This window comes from Festucalex cinctus, chromosome 1, assembly GCF_051991245.1.
Source record: "Festucalex cinctus isolate MCC-2025b chromosome 1, RoL_Fcin_1.0, whole genome shotgun sequence".
NCBI classification, from domain to species: Eukaryota; Metazoa; Chordata; class Actinopteri; order Syngnathiformes; family Syngnathidae; genus Festucalex; species Festucalex cinctus.
In genome coordinates this window covers 57,381-73,240 of record NC_135411.1, presented here as the reverse complement: position 1 = coordinate 73,240, position 15,860 = coordinate 57,381, and the positions used below count along the sequence as shown (strand labels likewise).

General features: G+C 42.9%; 1 pseudogene; it reads right to left on the bottom strand.

The window, feature by feature from the left end:
• LOC144006136 (uncharacterized) overlaps positions 1-15,860 on the bottom strand; it is a 38,685-nt pseudogene that overhangs the window by 2,829 nt on the left and 19,996 nt on the right.

The following is a 15,860-nucleotide window of genomic DNA, read 5'->3' as shown; positions in this document are numbered from 1 at the left end:
GATGTGTATTATCGTTTCTACAGTGGCACCTCGACTTGGGCCCACCACACACTCGGATTGGCCAATCCCAAAAAAAAAAAAAAAAAAAAAAAAGTTTGGCGACAACACTGCACATGGAGCACTTTGACTATGGATCAAAGGATGATCTAAGGTTTTTCACCAGTTTGTGTTCTTTTGTTTATTGCAAACGTTGACTTCTGAGGGAAACCTTTGTGGGAGCTATTTATTGAAATTTTCAGTTCACTTTATAAGAGATGCTACTGACCCTGGGAATCTTCTGAACCATTTGTTTTTGTGACCAGAAATGTCAACGTTTAATATTGCAGGCGTTTTTAAATTTTGGGGAAAAATATTTACTGACAAAAACTTGAGCAATATGGTGTTTACTTGCTTAAGTTTCCATGTCACTTTTTTAGACGATACAACAGAATCAAGATTGGCTTTTGTATTTTAGAAAAAAATTGACACCAATACCCCCCCCCCCTTTACTGTAAATGAATATCGACTTCAAATGTCGGTTAATGGCCTCCTTGACGACTAATAATCTCCATCGGTATCGGTCCTGAAAAAACATATCGGTCTATCTCTAGCCCTGATGTCATGATGACTTTGTGCTTGTGGTGGTCGCCAGGGGTCTGCATCACCTTCTGTCGTCATGTGTTGACGAGTTGAGCTGCTGCTTGGAAGCTCCGCCTCCCCATCCTCGTCTTCATCTTCACTCTTTAAAGGGACGAAGGTCATTGGTGACTTGGTGACGTCATCCTCAACCTCCTCCTCTTTGACACGAACGGGCTTTTCCTCCTCTTCGATGTGAGGATGTTCTTCCTCCTTTTTAACATTCGGAGGCTTCATGTCCTCTTGGTCAGGACGAAGATATTTCTCAGCGACGTCTGCAGGACACAAGAAGACAAAACACACATTTGGTTTGGTCAAGTCAAATTTCAAGTGTGAGTTCAGAGTACTGTCACAATTGAATATATATATATATATATATATATATATATATATATATATATATATATATATATATATATATATATATATATATATTTTTTTTTTTTAAGAATCCATTCATCTCGAGGGTGTGCGCTCCTTCACCACGTGTCCAGTGACGAGATGAAATGGGGAATGGTGAGGTTCAATATTTCCCCCTTGCTACATTAGTGCAGCCAATTTGTCGATCAAAATAGCACAGGGGGAAAATCGCTTTACCAAACATCTGTGTACAAAGTAGGGGCGGCACGTATAAGACGTATTTAATACAACAGTGTCTTTATTGTCTCAATGAAACATATTGAACTGACAATAATATAACTTATAACTGTAGAGGGCCCCTATCCAGAGCAGGTGTTCGCCAGCCTCCCATAAGAGCCTACATGGATGACCTTACCATCACCACAACATCTGTCCCAGGGTGCAGGTGGATCCTGCAGGGTTTGGAGAGACACATCACATGGGCGAGGATGAGCTTCAAGCCCTCCAAGTCAAGGTCCATGGTTCTGAAGAGGGGGAAGGTGATGGACAAGTTCCGGTTTTCGATCTCGGGAACCGAGATCCCGACAATCTCGGAACAGCCAGTTAAGAGCCTGGGGAAGCTCTTTGATGCAACTTTGAGATAATCTGCTACCATACAGGAGTCTGGTGAACAACTGGGAGCGTGGCTCACCAAGGTGGACAAGTCTGGCCTGCCTGGAAGATTTCAAGCCTGGATCTACCAGCACTCCATCCTGCCCAGAGTCTTGTGGCCTCTCCTTGTTTATGCAGTCCCGTTAACAACTGTGGAGTCTCTCGAAAGGAAGATCAGTGGCTTTCTTCGAAAGTGGCTGGGACTTCCCCGCAGCCTCATCAGCGCTGCCCTGTACGGGACAAGCAACACCCTCCAGCTACCCCTCGGTGGGCTCACTGAAGAGTTCAAGGGGGCACGTACAAGAGAGGCTCGACAGTATAGGGATTCCAGGGACAACAAGGTGTCATCAGCAGGGATCGAAGTGAGAACCGGAAGGAAGTGGAGAGCTGAGAAAGCAGTGGAGGTGGCAGAGTCACGCCTAAGGCAGAAAGCGCTGGTAGGGGTTTTGGCAACGGGGAGAGCAGGCCTGGGCTACTTCCCAAAGACCCAAGTGAGCCAGGCCCAGGGAAAGGAGAGACATCAGCTACTCCAGGAAGAGGTCCGAGCAGGTGTGGAGGAAGAGCGAGTGAGCATGGCAGTTGGACTCCGGCAGCAGGGGGCATGGACAAGGTGGGAGAGCGTGTTACAGCGCAAAGTGACCTGGTCGAACATCATGCAGGCAGACTTCCACCGCGTCCGGTTCCTTGTGCAGGCAGTTTACGACGCCCTCCCGAGCCCAACGAACCTTCATGTGTGGGGGAAGAGTGAGACACCCACCTGTCCCCTTTGCTCTGGAGGAGGCTCTTTGGAACATCTCCTCAGCAGCTGCCCAAAGTCCCTGGCTGAAGGTCGCTATCGCTGGCGCCATGACCAGGTTCTGAAAGCAGTTGCTGAGAGCAAAGCCCTGGCAATCAGCACGAACACACATCACAAAGCTCCGAGCAGGGCAGTCCCTTTCATCAAGGCAGGAGAGAGACCCCAGGCATGTCCACAGACAGCAAGAGGACTACTCCACACTGCCTCGGATTGGCAGTTGCAAGTCAAACCTGGGAAAACAGCTAAAGTTCCCCCAGCACATCGCAGCAACATCTCTCCGGCCAGACATGATCATTACCTCTGAGGCTTCAAGACACCTGATCATGCTGGAACTCACGGTATCCTGGGAAGAGCGCATGGAGGAAGCCAATGAGAGGAAACGTGCAAAGTACCAGGAACTGGTGGAGGAATTCAGGGGTAGGGGCTGGAATATTTTCTATGAGACGAAGTTGGCTGCAGAGGCTTTGCTGGTCGATCCTTCTGCAAAGTCCTAGGACGTTTGGGTGTATCAGGGGCGGCCAGGAAGAAGGCCATTAAGTCAGTTAGTGAAGCCGCAGAGAAAGCCACCAGGTGGCTATGGCTCAAAAGGGCAGATCCGTGGACTGCTACTGGGACGCAAGCTGAGGCTTGATCAACCTCGGCTGGGTCACCTGGGCAAGAGTGTCTGATGTTGCGAGACCCGAAACACTCAATGAACCCAGGCTACATCACTGATGATGCGTCCCAGTTGCATCCAGGAGATGTTTCTCTTAAGTTTTCACCTAAATAAAAAAAAAAGTACAGAATTGCTGGAGATTAATCTTACAGTTGCACAATAATAAATACAATTAAAAAAAAATAATTAAATTAAATAAAGTGCAGTGAACACTGAACAGTTTCTGAGTGGTTCTTTTCTCCAACCCGCGTTTCATTCCTTCTGATTGGATTGTGTGAATTTTCGTCACTGTATTGTTTTCATTTTCCTTTTAGTCATTGATGAAAGTGTCAGTCAATTTTAGTTATCATGTCAATGAATTGCTTCTATTTTAGTTTTTGTTTAATTTTGATCTGAAAGAAACATTTCATGCTGAAAATTATTCGTTGACGAAATTAGCACTTCTCACATGCTGGCAGCACAGGATGACGCGGCACACGGACTATTTTAACCAGGTCACGAACCCCTCGTCAAATCATAATTTTTCGGCAACGTCCTCCGATGAGGAATACTAACGGTTTTTATTTGTGTAAAAGAAGGATAATCAGACGCATTCACGAGCGGGATGTCAGCCAGGTTCGCGGAGGGGAACACGGACTGTGTTTCATAACCGCTTATAACTGTTAATTAAATAATTCTACTTCATTAAACGTACCCGTTTCATTCTATTTTCATGTGTCATCTCCTGCGCAGTTCACACATATCCCCAAATAAACTCAACACTGATTGACGAAATGGAATTGATTGTCTTTGATTGTCCTCAATCCAAAAATACTGCTGCTCGTTACTGGTGCCCGTAAGAGGGAGCACATAACCCCAATCCTGGCCTCTCTTCATTGTCTGCCCGTAAAATTTAGAGTCCACTTTAAGATTCTTGAATTTTGTTTTTAAATCTCTAAATGGTCTTGCGCCACCTTATCTCACTGAGCTCTTGCAGCCCTACGCACATGCTCGGTGCCTCAGGTCAGCAGACCGGAACTCAATTGGAGGTACTGAGGGCAAAGCGGAGGCTTAGAGGAGATCGAGCCTTTGCTGTTGCCGCCGGTCCCTCCATTTGGAACGACCTTCCACAAAATATTAGGCAGTCCCCCTCTTTATCCTCTTTTAAAACACGTCTTAAAACACATCTGTATTCTTTGGCTTTTGGCGCACCATGAAACTGAACATTGTTTTTGGTGTTTTGATGTTTATTCTACTTATTTATCTATGTATTTATTTATTTATTTATTTATTCACTTGCCTATTATTAATTTACTGATGTAAAATGTATTTACTTGGAAAAAAAAAACCACAAAAACTTTATACACACTTCAAAATGTTTGCTTTGTTCTTGTTTTGTTACCTTATTCTTGACTGCACAACCGATTTATATTTAATGTACAGCACTTTGTATACAGCAATGCCTGTTTTCAAGACGCTTTATAAATAAAGTTGAGTTCATGAATGCTACAGTGGCAACCAGTGATAATTTCGTCAACAAAAAATTGTCATGATTTTTGTGACACTTTTTTTTTTTCCAGACAAAAATTAAACGGAAACTAAAATAGAAGCCACTCATTGAGACGATTACTACAACTAAAATTGACTGACAATTTTGTCAATGGCTAAAACGAAAATAAAAACAACGCAGTGACGAAAATTCACACAATCCAATCAGAATGAATGAAACGCGAATTGGAGAAAAGAACCACTCAGAAACTGTTCAGTGTTCACTGCACTTTGTTCAATGTTCAAACATGGTCACATTCATTGCGCAGCTGTAAGATTAATCTCAAGCAATTTAATTGTGCACTTTTTTTTTTTTATTCAGGTGAAAACTAAGTCATATTATTGTCAGTTAAACACGTTTCATTGAAACAATAAAGACACCATTGTGTGAAATGTGTCTTGCGTGTTAAACTACAGTTCCAAATAGGCGTGTTATAATTTTCTGCATAAACGTTGAAATGTATGGTGACTAAAATGTCAATACTAAAATTGGATTAATACTAAAATACAATCAGAGGACTAAATTACGACTAAAACTTTGATAAATTTTGGTCAAAGGACAAACTAAATTGAAATTTCTTGTCAAAATGAACAGTGGTTGCAACAGCAGTTGAATGTAATAATGCAGTAATCATGACAAAAAGATTAATGTGGTAATATTGTAAAAAAAAAAAAAAAAAAAATGTATGTGGGGAAACACCGTTTTAATAAAATAGTATCCTGGACCTGAGTAATAAGTGTACAAACCTGCTGCGTGTAGCACAATTCGAGGCTGCTCGCAAACATCGTCCAGCGGTTGAAAATGTTGCTCGTTCTCTTCTTTGACTCCAAAATGTTCCTCCTCGTCCTTTGGTGTCGTTTTCGCCGACATTTTGGCACAATAATGCCAACAAAGTCACACTTGGTCTCTTCCTGACCACGTGTTATGTGCTTCTCTTTGTTAGCGGCTAGCGAGCTAAGCTAAGCTAAGCTAAACTAAGCTAAGCTAACTAGACTGAGAGCACTGAGCTGGATAGCCGACAGCCCACACAGTACAGAAGACCTGCGGAAGTGCGGCGGAAGTTAAGTCAGGCAGGACACGCCCCCGCTGCGTTATGATTGGCTGCTGGAAACTGTGCGGAGGCTTCAAAGCAAGCATTGTCATCAAGGCATCGACAGATGCCGCCATTTTTTATATATTTTTTGCTGCAGTTGGAAAGTTTCATTCCCTTTTTCAATGTTTTGTTCCCGATATAATTGCAAAGTTTTAAATGGCACCAGTTTATTGAAGTGGATGTGCAGTTTAAAAATTCGCCATCAAAGTTGAACAAGCATTTTGAGGTAAACTGAAAGTTTATTATCTGGGATGAGATTTAAACCACCAAATGTTATGAGTTTAATTACTTGTCTTAGTTAGTAGTAAATGTTTGGTACAGTATCTGATATATTATTGATATTGTGGCGAGTAGTGACGGGAGTCGGAGGCGGAGTGTTGAAGCCCAGAGCCAAAGACTGGCGTTTTATTGACATCATCAACAGCAACAACAACTCACTCTGCGCGAGGCTCACAGACCTACCAACATTTTGTTCTTTTATCCTTTCATCCTTTCATCCTTTCATCCCAACAAACTCCCCCTTCGTCCCAACGTTCCGTGGGTGAATTATGTTCTAATCACTAGACAAGCCCCCCCAGAATTCACCCACAATCAAACTCCGGATGACGGGGCGGCAAAACTGCCCGACCCCTGCGGGTACAGGACCCAGGGAGCGAGGGCGGGAGGGACACAGCAGAAACACCAGAACAGTCCCTCGCACCAACTGGCGGGGATGCAGGAACAACTAGAAGGGACCCCACACGGTCCACAAGGCGCAGCCCAGGGGGGCGGCCGCGGCGGGGGGCGCGGGGCACGTCCAATTGTCCGGCCAGGTCAACATGAGCCGGTTTAACTTGCAACTCGGTGTCTTAGCCCCGAAGCGACTGGGTGTCACGGTCGGAAGCCTGGTCGGCCGCCATCCGGGAAAAGTCGAGGCCCAGCTGTACCGTGTTGACGGCTGCCCTGGACAGACAATCCGCGACCACGTCGTCCTTGCCAGCGATATGTCGGATGTCCGTGGTGTATCCAGATATGAACGGCAACTGTCGCTGTTGCCGCACGGACCACGGCTCGGACAGCTTCGACATGGAGAAGGCGAGCGGCATGTGATCGACGAAGACCGTGAACTCACGGCCCTCCAGGATGAAGCGGAAGAGGCGGATGAACCTGTGGTAAAAAGTCACCATCCCGGGGAACTCCCGAAGACCCTGGGCCGTCCGGGGTCGAGGAAAAGCGGCAACAGCTTCCACTTTTGCCGGGAGCGGGGTGGCGCCGTCCTCGTTGATGAGGTGGCCGAGGCATTGGATGGAGGGCACACCAAAGACACATTCTGTCCTAGTGCCGTAGGTCCGGATCGGTGCATCGTTGGCCGCTGACAGGTGCGGGCCGTGAGTGCCCCCGGCAGCATCTTCAGCCGAGGCAGGTAACACGCTTCTGCGGGCGCCGGAGTCACAGAGGAACTTGAGTCTGGAGAGGGTGTCCATGATAAACAGCAGCCGGCACTCTGCGCCCCCACTCACAGCTGCAACTGAGTGGAGGCGTCGCCGTTTCCCGACGCAACAAAGGAGCAAGGGGCGCGGCACCTCTTCGCCTTGGTACCAAAACGTGCGTGAAAATAGCATAAGCCAGGGGCCGATCGGCCATCCACGGCAGCGCGTACCTTATGAGGTGCCGTTGCGGCTGCCGGGACCGGGAAGGCGCGTGCAGAGGCCAAGACCTCGTGGTTGTGACGCTGGGTGGCCAGGAAAAAGCGGTCAGCTTCCTCCGCCAGAGCACGTGGCTCGGAGATGGTAGTGTTCGCTAGCGCCGTAGCTCTGGCCGCCGTGGAGCTCCCGAGCGTGGCCTCGACGTGGTAGTAGCGCGTGGAATCGTCCGTAATTCCCCGGATGGCAAACTGAGCTTCAGCTTGTACAAACCACGTCGCCGCGGCCGACTCCCAAAACTCCGGTAACTTGAGATCAGCGGAGTTCGCCATGTCGCTCAATTCGATCAAATTCTCAGCCTCGGAAACGTCAACGAGGCGGATGTCGGGGTCACCAATGTAGCGAGTAGTGACGGGAGTTGGAGGCGGAGTGTTGAAGCCCAGAGCCAAAGACTGGCGTTTTATTGACATCATCAACAGCAACAACAACTCACTCTGCGCGAGGCTCACAGACCTACCAACATTTTGTTCTTTTATCCTTTCATCCTTTCATCCCAACAAACTCCCCCTTCGTCCCAACGTTCCGTGGGTGAATTATGTTCTAATCACTACAATATATGCAACATTTATTTGTACTGCAAGTAATACAAATGACTTTTGGCCAGTTTTTGTCATCTGTGGCTCTCACACTTTCCTTCAGCAAAGTTTTGACGCAACACTTACCTTCCAATGAAGGTAAAATGTTCGTGATGACTGATGATGACAAGCCATTGAAGTCAAGGAGGCGGACCTCAGAGCCAAGGAGTAAGTTGAGGGCAGGTACCAACTGACTCCTTATTTGTAGGGAGGGCACTAATGCTGATTGGCTAGGGATGTAAGGTATTGCCACACACTTCCCACCAGGGGGAGCATCATCTCATCAGCGCCACACTCAGAAGTACAAATGCAATTGCATTGTACTGTCGCTTCTCTTAATGTGATCATTTTTGTCGGAACGCCGCCTGTGAGTCGCAGCGGTGGCCGGAAACGGAGCTGGTGTGTGAAGCCCGGAGGTCCAGGTGGCATCTACTCCATTTGATTTGTATTTTGATTTCAAAATGTGATGAAAGGTTGTTTGACGACAAGAACAATTTGCCTGCAGAGGCAAAAGTGCCACATTAACAGAAATTATATTACCACATGCAAAATGAAAGAATCAAAACCAGGTATGGACACAATTTTGTTCTCATGTCATCTGAATATTGTATGCTAATGTAAAAATTGTTACATAGAAAGATAAAATGTGCAAAATGCACTAGCAGATGGCGTGTTAGCTCGCATGGCGCTGTGGTGGTTTGATCTCGGGTTGAGTTAGCAACAAAAAAAGGGGGAAAAAAAAAAAAAAAAAAAAATAGGACTTTTGCATCAATCATTTCAGTGATAACACTGTTCAACAAAAATTTTTAATCGCAGATGGCTTTGTGTGTCTGAACGTATTCTCGACGCTTATTTGGGGAAAATTGCAAGGTGGCTTTATTTCTATTTCATACACAAGGCAACTCAATGTGCTTCACACAAGCAAATACACAACACCAACAAACATCAACAAACAACCAATAACAACATTTAGAAGCAAACAAAAATAACTTCCTAAATTACGTACAAAAAAAACATACATTGACATTTAAACACATTAACAGCAAACATTTAATATTTACAGGTTGAGTAGTTTTGAAAGCATTACATTTACACTTTTAAGATGCACTGACACTTTTACAGCACACCAGTCTCACTTCCCTTCATTTTTTGAAGCTTCAAAGATGGCTGCCATTCTCACCAGCAGACTCGTGTCTCTCAGCAAGCTTTTTTACAAGAGAATCTTTTAGGACAAACACTGCAACTGAATGGTTCCTTCCCACCATGTCTTCTTGTGTGCTTTCTTAAATTTGACATGGAAGAGAAGCTTTTTCCACAAACTGAGCAGGAATACGGTTTCTCTCCAGTGTGTGTTTTTGCATGTGCTGTTAAAGAATTGGTGGAAGCAAAGCTTTCCACACATTTTGTGCATGAATATGGTTTCTGTCCCGTGTGTGTGTTCTTATGTGGCTTCTTAATTCAGACTTGGCAGGGAAGCTTTTGCCACAGGCTGAGCAAGAAAAAGGTTTCTTGCCAGTGTGTCTTCTTGTATGTAATGTTAAATGTGACTTCTGAGAGAAGCTTTTGCCACAGTGGGTACAAGCAAAAAGTTTTTTTCCAGTGTGTCTTCTTGTATGTATCGTTAAGTCTGACTTCGAAGAGAAGCTTTTACCACAATCTAAACAAGAAAAAGGTTTTTCCCCAGTGTGTGTTCTTGTATGTGTTGTTAAATCAGACTTCCGAAAGAAGTTTTTGCCACAATCTAAACAAGAAAAAGGTTTTTCCCCAGTGTGTCTTCTTGTATGTGTTGTTAAATCTGACTTCAAAAAGAAGTTTTTGCCACAATCTAAACAAGAAAAAGGTTTTTCCCCAGTGTGTCTTCTTGTATGTATTGTTAAATCTGACTTGTAAGAGAAGCTTTTGCCACAATCTAAACAAGAAAAAGGTTTTTCCCCAGTGTGTGTTCTTGAATGTAATGTTAAATGTGACTTCGAAGAGAAGCTTTTACCACAGTCTGAGCAAGAAAAAGGTTTCTCGCCACTATGGATTATTTTATGCCTTGTTAAATGTGACTTCCGAGAGAAGCTTTTGCCACAATCTAAACAAGAAAAAGGTTTTTCCCCAGTGTGTCTTCTTGTATGTGTTGTTAAATCTGACTTGCCAGAGAAGCTTTTGCCACAATCTAAACAAGAAAAAGGTTTTTCCCCATTGTGTCTTCTTGTATGTGTTGTTAAAGCTGACTTCTGAGAGAAGCTTTTGCCACAGTCTGAGCAAGAAAAAGGTTTCTCGCCACTATGGATTCTTGTATGTGTTGTTAAATGTGACTTCCGAAAGAAGCTTTTGCCACAATCTAAACAAGAAAAAGGTTTTTCCCCAGTGTGTCTTCTTGTATGTGTTGTTAAATGTGACTTCCAAGAGAAGCTTTTGCCACAATCTAAACAAGAAAAAGGTTTTTCCTCAGTGTGTATTCTCAAGTGAATTTCCAAACTTCCTTTTGAACTCAATGTTTTCCCACAGTGAGAACATTCGCAGGATTTGTCGTCAGTGTGACACGACCTATCATCAGCAGCGTGTTCATCATTACCATGCACATTATCATCATTATCATCATCATCATGAGAAGAAAGGGACCTTATGTCATCACTTTTTGCTTTTGATGATCCCCAGTGGTCTGCATCACTTTCTGGAATCATGTTTTGACGATTGAAGATCCTGTTTGGAGGCTCCGCCCCTGTGCCCTCCTCACTCTCACCCATGACTTCATCTTCACTCTTTAAAGGGGCGAAGGTCATTGATGACTTGGTGACGTCATCCTCAACCTCCTCCTCTTTGACACGAACGGGCTTTTCTTCCTCTTCGATGTAAGGATGTTCTTCCTCCTCTTTAACATTCGGAGGCTTCATGTCCTCTTGGTCAGGACGAAGATATTTCTCAGCGACGTCTGCAGGACACAAGAAGACAAACACACATTTGGGTTGGTCAAGTCAAATTTCAAGCGTGAGATGATGTGCATTATTGTTTCTACAGTGCACCTCGACTTGGGGCCACCGCACACTCGGATTGGCCCATCCAAAAAACAAAACAAAAAGAAAAAGGAAAAAAAAGTATTGGCCTTGTTAAAAATCTGACAGCCAATATAAGGTCAAATCTAAAACTATTTTAATCTCTCTATTGATTGAAGTCGACTAAATTGAGTTGAGTTGATATTGTCCATCCGCATACATTTCAACTTTTACATAGAAAATTAAAACACCTATTTGTAACCATAGTTAGGCTGGAAGACCCCTACTTCCACATGATTCATCCCATTCTCATCTTTCAATTTAAACATATTCCAAATATTCACGCCTTACCCACAATTCCCGATTTTGTACCCAATTTTTCCTCATGCATTCTTCATGGAAGATTCAAAATTTCCTTCCACATTTTTCATCCAATTTACTTCATTCCAACGTCAATATATTCCACCAAATCATACCACGAGCTCTTTTCCTGTTCCAAAATTCACGCCTTACTCGCAATTCCCGATTTCCTACACGTTTTTTTCCAATGTATTCATAATGAGAGATTCTACATTTCACATTTACTTCCACATTTTTCATCCGATTCACTTTGTTCCAACTTCAATATATTCCACCAATTCACGCCATGAGCTCTTCTTTTTCACTTCCAAAATTAAGGCCTTACGACAATTCCCCATTTTGTACCCTACCTCTCCCTACATTCTACATTTCACATTTACTTCCACATTCTTCATCCAATTCACCACATTCCAACTTCAATGTAGTCCACCAATTCTCCTTTTTTAGTTCCAAAATTCACGCCTTAATCACAATTTCCTATTTTGTACCCTACGCCTGCCCTCAGCGGCAGCCATCTTGGCCAATTGATTAAGTTACGTCCAAGAGTCTCACTAGGGGTGGCGGCCATCTTGGCCAATTGATTTGGTACACCAGGGATTCTCGCCAGGAAATGCCCCGGCTTGAATAGGAAGTGACCTGATTTCAACAGGAAATAACCCGATTTCAACATGAAGTGGCTTGTTTTCATCAGGAATGACCCGGAAGTGACCTGAAATCAACAGGAACTGACTTGTTTTCAACAGGAAGTGACCCGGAAGTGACCTGATTTCAATAGGAAGTGACCTGTTGATTTGAACAGGAAGTGACCCAGAAATGGCCAAAAATCAACAGGAAGTGACCTGATTTCAACAGGGTGACCCGGAAAAGGCCTAAAATCAACAGAAAGTGACCCAGAAGTGGCATCAAATCAACAGGAAGCAACACGATTTCAACAGGAAGTGACCTGATTTCAATAGGAAATGACCTGAAATCAACAGGAAGTGACACAATTTCAACAGAGAGTGACCTGCTTTCAATAGGAAGTGACCTGAAATCAACAGGAACTGACTTGTTTTCAACAGGAAGTGACCCGGAAGTGACCTGATTTCAATAGGAAGTGACCTGTTGATTTGAACAGGAAGTTACCCAGAAATGGCCAAAAATCAACAGGAAGTGACCTGATTTCAACAGGAAATGACCCGGAAATGGCCTAAAATCAACAGAAAGTGACCCAGAAGTGGCATCAAATCAACAGGAAGCAACACGATTTCAACAGGAAGTGACCTGATTTCAATAGGAAGTGACCCGGAAATGGCATAAAATGAACAGGAAGTGACTCAGAAGTGGCTTTAAATCAACAGGAAGTGACACAATTTCAACAGGAAGTGACACAATTTCAACAGAAAGTGACCTGATTTCAATAGGAAGTGACCTGAAATCAACAGGAACTGACTTGTTTTCAACACGAAGTGACCCGGAAGTGACCTGTTTCAATAGGAAGTGACCTGGAAGTGACTTAGAATCAACAGGAATTGGCCCGATTTCAACAGGAAGTGACCTATCAATAGGAAGTACCCCAATTTCAACAGGAAGTGACCCGATTTCAACAGGAAGTGACCTACCAATAGGAAGTAGTCCAATTTCAACAGGAAGTGGCCCGATTTCAACAGGAGGTGACCTATCAATAGGAAGTAGTCCAATTTCAACAGAAAGTGACTCCATTGCTTACTCCAGTCCTCAATCTCTCCTCCATTGCTGATTCAATTTGTCACTCCTTACACCATTGCTACTCGATTCTACGCTCCTTACTTCATTGCTCACTTAATTTTTCTCTCTTTACTCCATTGCTTCCTCAATTACTTGCTCCTTCCTACATTGCTCACTCGACTTCTTTCTTGTTGTCTTGTTAATTTGTTTCTTGCTAGTTAATTTTTGTGTGCTATTTTTCTTCCTTCAACTGCTTCTATATTTCTGTATAAATTCAAACCATTCCAAATTTAGCATGTTCAGGTCATTCCAGGTCACTGTATAGCATTCCAGGTCATTCAATATTATTCCTAATCATTCCACAGGTTTTTATTCACCCTGACTGCATTCACCCACAATTTCTCCAGAAATTGCATTTTCTAATATCACTTAGTTTTCATTTAAATAAAAAGTGCATAATTGCTTGAGATTAATCTTATAGCTGCACAATGAAATAAATAATATGAAATAAATTCATGAAATTACATTAAACAAAGTGCAGTGGCACTGAACAGTGTCTGAGTGGTCCTTTTCTCCAACACACGTTTCCTTCCTTCTGGTTGGATTGTGTGAATTTTCGTCACTGTATTGTTTTCGAAATTCGTTTTAGTCATTGAGAAAATTGTCAAGCAATTTAATTATAGTCTATTAGTGTTGTTCCGATACCGATACTGGTCTCGGGAGAGGCCCAGAGTACTAACAAGTAACATGCCGATACCATTATTTCTGACACTAATATTGGACATTTGGTCCAACATTTTGTTTCTTGCGTGTGCACGACATTCACTGATGTGTGACATGTTCACTGCATGCCGAGCCAAGATATCCTATTAGCCCTTGAATGTTCTGAACCAATGGTAGGGCAGTTTTTTCAATTTTCATGTGGTTAAAAACCCCATTGGTATCGGTACGGCACCAGCATCGATACGAAAAAACTGGGTATTGGAATCGGGGACCAAAAAAAAAGGGTATCGCAACAACACTAGTCTCAATGAATGGCTTCTACTTTAGTTTTGAATTTTCACCTGAAAAAAAAATGTTCGTAACAAAAAAATTTTGTCTATGAAATTATTACTGCTCACATGCTGGAAGCACAGGATGACGTGGCACACGGACTATTTTAACCGGGTCAAGAACCCCTCGTCAAATCATAATGGTTCGGCAACTATCTCCAACGAGGAATACTAACTTTTTGTATTCGTGCAAAAGACGGATAATCAGACGCATTCACGAGCGGGACGTCAACCAGGTTCCCGGAGGGGAACATGGGTACGCGGAGTCGACTGTGTTTCGCAACCGCTTATAACCGTTGAATTTAACTCATTAATTTACCTTAATTAAGCGCAACCGCTTCATTCCATTTTCACGTGTCGTCTTGTGCGCAGTTCGCATATATGCCCATCTGAACTCGGCCCTTATTTGCAAACCGGAATCGATTGTCATTGACTGCCGTCTTCGTGAATGCTGCAGTTGCAACCAGTGATATTTTTGTCGCCGAAGAATTTACATCATAATTTTCGTGACTAATTGTTTTTCCTGACGAAAATTAAATGAAAACTAAAATAGAAGCCATTCATTCAGACAATAACTATGATTAAAATTGAATGACAATTTCGTCCATGACTAAAATGAAAATGAAAACAACACGGTCGTGAAAATTCACACAATTCAATCAGAATGAATGAGAAAAGAACCACTCAGAAAATGTTGTGTTCACTGCACTTTAACTCAACTCAACTTTATTTATAAAGCTCTCTAAGAACAGGCATTGCTGTATACAAAGTGTTGTACATAAACATAAATTGTGCAGCTGTGAGATTAATCTCAAGCAATTTAAATTATGCACTTTTTCTTATTCAGGTGAAAAGTTACATTATTGTCAGTTGAACATGATTCATTGAAACAATAACGACACCATTGTATGAAATGTGTCTCGCGTGTTAAACTAAAGTCACAAATAGGTGTGCTATAATTTTCTGTATAAAAGTTTAAACGTATGCTGAAGGAAAATAGACTAAACTGTGAATTTAGTCGACTAAAATTGGATCAAAACTAAAATACAATCAGAAGACTAAATTATGACTCAAACTTGTTAATTTTAGTCAAAAGACTATAACTAAAACTAAATTAAAATTTATTGTCAAAATTAACACTGGTTGCAACAGCAGTTGAATGTAATAATGCAGTAATCATGACAAAACTGTGACTGTTTTGTAAAAAAAAAAAAAAAAAAATGTATGTGGGAAACAGGGATATGTATACCGACAAAAAAAAATTAATTTGCAGTATTGTACCACCGTCTTAATACAGTCTTATTGTGCACCTAAGTGTTCTTAAAATCGCACACGTCTTGTCAGATACATTGGCATGACTGTCTCATGACTGTATAATCGACCCCTGTCCGGAATCAACCAATCAAATCAATTTATTTCACTCTTTAAAATAACAGTTGAATTTAATTACTGTGTGCAGCAATGAGGACTGCAGTGAATTTTTTTAACGCTATTTAGTAGAGCTAAGCAAGGGAGAGTAATAAGAAGTGTACAAACCTGTTTTGTGTAGCACAATTCGAGGCTGCTGGCAAACGTCGTCCAGCGGTTGAAAATGTTGCTCGTTCTCTTCTTTGACTCCAAAGAGTTCCTCCTCGTCCTTTGGTGTCGTTCTCGCCGACATTTTGGCACAATAATGCCAACAAAGTCACACTTGGGTCTCTTCCTGACCACGTGTTATGTGCTTCTCTTTGTTAGCGGCTAGCGAGTTAAGCTAAGCTAAGCTAAGCTAACTCGGCCGAGAAGCATCAACGCGCAGTCGCGCACCGAGACGAGTTTAAACACACGCC